Here is a 6,293-nt window from a genome sequence, read left to right on the forward strand (position 1 = left end):
ATCTGCACCCACCGAGGCACCATGTACCAGACCTGCACAAGTGCAGGCCATTATGGGGGAAACCTCTTCCTCTCCTTGCATGGCTATAGCTACGGTTATTGGACCCTTTCATATCCCAATGGTGGGTAAGATTGGCAAAAAGTAAATTACATCTGTGAAAATGAATTCTTATTCTGTAATTCTCCAAGCTTGCCATCATAATTTTTTTTCAAAAACAATTATAGTGTGCTGTGTAGGTGCTTTATATTTAACATTTTTTTAATTGACAAATGTTTTTATCTTTCTTTTAGATCAGCCACTTTGCTACTTGTGCTTGTCTGAGTGATAAAACTAAGTACCATGGCCAGGACTTCTCTCTGAGTCCCTGATGGGGTGGTAGTTTGAGTTTTTCAACTTCAGTTTAAAATGTCTTCCCAAAAATTCTGGCAAACAATTCACTATCTAGATAAAGTTAAGCAACTTGCACCGTTCATCATGCAACTCTCACATTCCACGGACCATGGGCTTTGGGATGGACAGGCCTATGGCACCATCCAGAATGTGATGCCTATCCATGGCTGCAAGTTTGGGAGACCAAATATCCAGCCTCCCACTTCAGACCCCACTGAGTAACAAGTCCGGTTGTGGTAAACAACTTTGAATTAGCGATCAATACCATGATGTGGAGAAAGTGACAAGACGGATTGACTAGAAGCTTGATATTTCAATTATCTTTTGTATTTTCTTCTGGTGGGATCTGTTCTAAAGAAAGCTACAGGTAACTCCAGACAGTTCCACAGATGCTGGGGTTTATGGGAAAGAGTGGCCATGCCATTGTTTGCCCATAATAATCATTTGTTCTAATAGCTCCTACCAAGTCCAACCAAAGTACTTGACCAACTGGGCCAGGGCTCTGCTCTGGTAATATTCACTGGGTATTGGTCGGAGGAAGGAGGGTACTTAGTTTTATACAGAACAACAAGTAGCAAAGTGGCTGATCTAAAAGAAAAAAAAACATTAAGATAAAGATGCATTAAAAATATGAAATGATGTAAAACTTCTTATTAAGCTATACAAATAAGCTGAAACAATTGATTAACGAATTCTTTCTTACCCACCATTGGGATCTGAAAGGTCCGATACAGTCTACACCATGCAAGGAGAGGAAGAGCGTTCTCCCTAATAGCTGCCCTGTGAAGGTCTGTACATTGTGCCTCGGTGGGTGCAGATAATATCTCATTCATTAGCCAAGGCCAGTGCAACCTCACACTTCTGGTAATGGAGCCACAGACATCGTAGATCTTATAGCCCAGAGAAGATACCAGCAGTAGGTTTTGCTGTTATTAACTCCTCTATGGCAAAGAGCATAAGCGGGCATACTGAAACTCTGAATTTCAAACTTAAGGAGACAGTCATAAATAGTGAGATTCAACAGTTTGTGAAGCAATAAAACACAACCTGTTCGTAAATTAAAACACTTATTATAGATACACAACATAATTATACTATATTATTGATATATATAATAATATATGGTTTTTTTAAGATCAATTTGATAACTTGTTTTTGTATCAGCACCACTTCTCTTCGATATTTTAAATCTAAAACATACTAAATAATACTTTACCTGTGCATCCATGGCAGTGGTGTGTGCCTGATAGGAGTCTTGTCGTTTATCCAGCGGCTGTGGAAAGAGAGATTCCCCCCAACATAATGTCCCCATCATAGATACTGGGGGTTCTTCAGGACCCTCTCCTTCTGCACACCAGCTCCTCAGCCTGAGAGACAACACCAACTAATAGAACAGTTGTAAGAGTGACCAACCCTGCTCTGGCCACCGTGTCCAGAACCCATACTGTCTGACGAGAGCTAAACCACTAGGTTGCATCCCAGTTAACAATAAATGTAATCAAAAGCACAACCGCTCTTTATGCATGTTTGGATAGCATAACCAATAGAACATGAGTTTATTAGTCTGTGGACTCACAAGGCGGGGTTGAGAGGAAGGAGTTTACAAACATGTAACACAGTCTTGCATGTAGACCATCTGGATTATTCGTGCGTACATTATGAGAATATTTGTTGGGTAAAAGGTATTCTCCTTGTTAATGATATATTCTAGTTCTATGGAGGTCAACAATTTATACTTTAACGTTATAATTGTAATGAAAAATATTCAGGGTGAAAGTCTTATGTCAAATTTAGAGGATTCCAATCTTAGGCTCACTGAATGCCCTGAAGCGCAACAGTCAGGTTAAAAAGGCCTTACACTAAAGTTTTTAGGCCAGTGCTAGTTAGCTCTTCTGCGGCTCTGCAAAGGGAAGGAGATGTCTGATTGTGGGCGGCCTCCAAATGCATCTCTCGATACTTGGTGACAAGTCGTAGACTAGCACACTCCCATGTATTGCAAAGGAAGAACCCCCAATTTCAAATAAAAAGCATAAAAAACTGTAGTTTCGTTTTGTCTAAATCCAGAGACAAAGCTTTGTAAAGTGGTCAATGTAGGCACAATCCTCACCAATGGTCACGTTACGGAATACAAATGCGGCACAAAAAGTAGTTCCCACTATAGGGTCACCCGTGGATAGGGTAAGAGCTCAGCATCGTACATGATCTCAGAGTAGGCCATGCTGCTTTGGTAGAAAGCAGCCATGGTTCAGGATCTGATTTATGTACCTCTGGGCATTCGCCAGGAATTCACTAGCAGAGACCCTGCGGTAGACCACTTAGCGGTTTATAAATGCATCTGGTCAAGGACATGCTCACAACCCCAGTTTAGGAGCCCAAATCACTTATAGCAGCCTTTGATAGCAAAGCATGAGCTTGGCATCCTGTTTAGTTCATGCCCTACAGGACCGATTTTTGCCTATAGGGACAGTTGCATAAGTGGGACATCTTCCATGTGTTCAGTTACCGTTGTTATTTCGATCAGTTTCTAGACAACACACAAGCTATCTTGTTTCCTGTGATCCTTCCTGCATTTTGAAAGATGACCACATACAGCAGTTCTATTTACAACATGCAGTATTCACAAGAAAATATATACGGTATTCAGGTAAAGAAAAAGACAAAAACCTCAACATTGTATTGTTGGCAGTTATAGATTTTTTTGATTATTACAGTGAGACCTACAATGCAGTAATAACATCATTTTTTTGGTTTTGTAGATAATAAAGATGAGGACCACTCAGTACATGTGGATGGTAAAAGCTGTGTATTTCTGATACACCACCAGTGACAAAGATCAGTATTTATGATCACAATTATAGTATAGTTGTACTAAAAAGGCTGCCACATTATATGAAATTGTCACAAATTATCAGTGGAGAAATATTACAGAGTACAATTAAGAAAAATAAGGTAGAGTCTACATGAAGGTCTACTTGACACAAGTAATGAACATAGATGATATCTGCTGTATACTATTAAGTTTTTAAAAGACTTTAGTGCCTCCTTCCATCTATTCTTTGGTATTTTTCTCTGGTTTCAGTAAGTATATAACCTTCGGAATTAAAATACAAAAGCGCAGTCCAAACTGGAGGCCAGAATAGCAATATCTCCACAGAACGCTGAACTCCCAGAGACTTACATCGCTGGGATAAAAGTAATCCAGACAGCGCAGAAATCAGCATGCTGAAGGTGATAAATTTGCTTCATGAAGTTATCAGGCAGTTTCGGGCCAGAAAAGCAAGAATGAAACATAAACAGGCCAGAAGTCCTATGTACCCCAAGTACATGCCCAAAAACCTACAGCTGAGCCCGAGCACACTCTACAGATGATTTTGTCTTAAATTCAGTCAAATTCTTAATGGAAAAGGAGGAGAAATGTTAACCAGAGGATACATATGATAACGTGTATGAGAGTGAAACCCACAACAGTGAGTTTCCTGTGGGCGGGCCCAAACCTTTCATAACATTACTACCTGGAAGTGTGGCCTGAAGGCCATTAACACCATATAGTTTTTCCCCAGAACACAAAGATACAGAGAACAAAGGTGATGCCAAAGCTGTGTGTCGCAGCATGCAGGACCTCAGAGGGGGCCTAGAAGGTCAGAGAACACAGGAAACACAGAGTCAAGAGAAGACAGAGAAGCTCAGCTCAGAGTTGTTGGCCGACAATAGGAGTTTTCCTGTATCTGGAAGAAATGAATGCCACACAGCAGTGAAGCCTGTTCCAATAAGGATGCTGCAGTTAGCAGCGCTCCCTTAATCTCTTCATATGATAGCAACTCTGCCTCCTTCTTCACACAAGCATCTCTTCTCCATTTGACCAGAACTCAGGGTGCATTGCACACAGGTGATGGAATCTGAAATAATATCATTAAAGCAGTTTTAGACCTTATTACATTTAGTTCAATTCAATTCAATTTTATTTATAGTATCAAATCACAACAAGAGTATCCTCAAGACACTACAGTAGAGCAGGTCTAGACACACTCCAGAATCCACAAGGACCCAACAGTTCTCTAGTTTCCTCCAGAGCAAGCAACAGTGCGACAGTGGCGAGGAAAACTTGATTTTGTTTGTCTTATTTTGTTATTTGTGATGCATACAAACCGACACCCCAGTTTCTCAAATAATGAAAGCCTTAAGACAAATCTAAGGTGTTCAGCATGGTTTCATCATGAATAAAATTGTTGTTTTACAAGATACAGACCAACAGGATACTCTTTATAAAATTATGTTCTTTTCTTTTATTCTTAATAACTGTGCATCATATATATTTTTCAAATGTCCAATTACGGGCTGCTGTGACAAACACAATTTCATCCATCTCACTGCATTTACAGTTTCAGAGAGAGAGAGAGAGCCTACCTCTAAAATAAATCCAAAATCTACATGCTCACATACCACTGTAAATACTAGGCATTTCTTTTTAATTTAAGTCAGCTGACCCTTAACGACCATTTGTGACATTTTATCAACATTACTACACCTGTAACGGTGCTATTTCTCCCCTCTGACATCTTGAACAGTCATAGCAGCAAACAGGCTTCCTTTTGGAGAACTTGCGAGTTCTGGGGACATTTCTCACTGCAAACTGAAAGGCACTGCATGAAAAAAACAAAATGTAAGACCATTCACTTCCCAGGTGTTGGCTTTGCCAACCTGTCGGTAAGTTCCGAAACATTGTAACGACTTCCCCTATCATGCAAATAATGACTGTAATACTAAGTGATACCAATTATGGCTACCTGTTGTAAGTTCTTTGCCCAAATTAAAGACTTATTCAGCAGATTAAGCTGTTTATCTGCAGGTAGAGATGCATCATAAAGACCAACTGTGACAAAGTCCACAATGCCATGGTTGTTGGCTGCCAGTTTATAATTCATACTTTGCTGCTGGTCTCCATTCTCATTAAAGTGAACTCATCTCCTTCTTGTTATGAACTTAATTTTTTATGTGCTGTAAAAATCTAAGAAGAACGGAAGTTCATATATTTCATTATCTGACAAAGATGTAGGCCTATTGGTTCAACAGCATGATAGACTTGATTGCTATTTTCATTAAGTTCAACGAATGTTCATTGTTTAATGTGAATGACTTAAAAAAATATATATATGTTGGTTGTTAACATCACCTTAAAATCTAGCTGCACCTTGTTGTTAAAGGTTTTGTTTACAGCTGAGAATATTATGAAGTGCAGGGCCACAGCATACACTCCTTTATAGACATTGTTAAGATAGGATGGAGACATATCGTAAAGCTGTTTTGTACTCCCAGTCAGATTCTATGGCCAGTACATTCTCTCTGATCCTGCTGAAGATTTGGACTGTTTGAACTTACAGTTAATAATGTCTCCCAAAACTCTGGAAACATTTCATTACTAGATGAATTGAGTGGCTCACATCCACATGAACTCTCTCATTCCACTGACAGTGGCTTTGGGGATGGACAGGCCTATGGCACCATCCAGAATGTGATTAATGGGCATGGCTGCAATTTGAGAATCAAGAATCCCGCTCTCACTGCCTACCCACTGATAACCAGTCAGGTTTGGTTGGACAACTCATGAATTAGTACATCCATACCATGTGGGAGAAGGAAAGAACAATAACTTTGGAAGTGGACGCCTTGATAATTTCAATTATCTTTGTATTTTGTCTGGTGGATCTGTTCTAAAGAAAGTAAGAGTACTCTAGACAGATGCCCAGATGCTGGGCGGTTTCGTGAAAAGTAGCCATGCCCGTTGTGCCATAATCATCATTTGTTCAATAGCTCCAACCCAAGTCCAACCAAAGTGCTTGACCAAACTGGGCAAGGGCTATGCTCTGGTAATAGGTTCATGGGTATTGCCTGGATGGAAGGATGGG

The 6,293-nt window shown here is 39.9% G+C and overlaps 1 pseudogene; it reads right to left on the reverse strand.

Moving 5' to 3' along the window:
• Positions 1–3,439: 3,439 nt before the first annotated feature.
• LOC116687029 (vomeronasal type-2 receptor 26-like) overlaps positions 3,440–6,293 on the reverse strand; it is a 4,585-nt pseudogene continuing 1,731 nt past the window's right edge.

Source organism: Etheostoma spectabile, chromosome 3 (genome assembly GCF_008692095.1).
Source record: "Etheostoma spectabile isolate EspeVRDwgs_2016 chromosome 3, UIUC_Espe_1.0, whole genome shotgun sequence".
In the NCBI taxonomy this organism is placed as follows: Eukaryota; Metazoa; Chordata; class Actinopteri; order Perciformes; family Percidae; genus Etheostoma; species Etheostoma spectabile.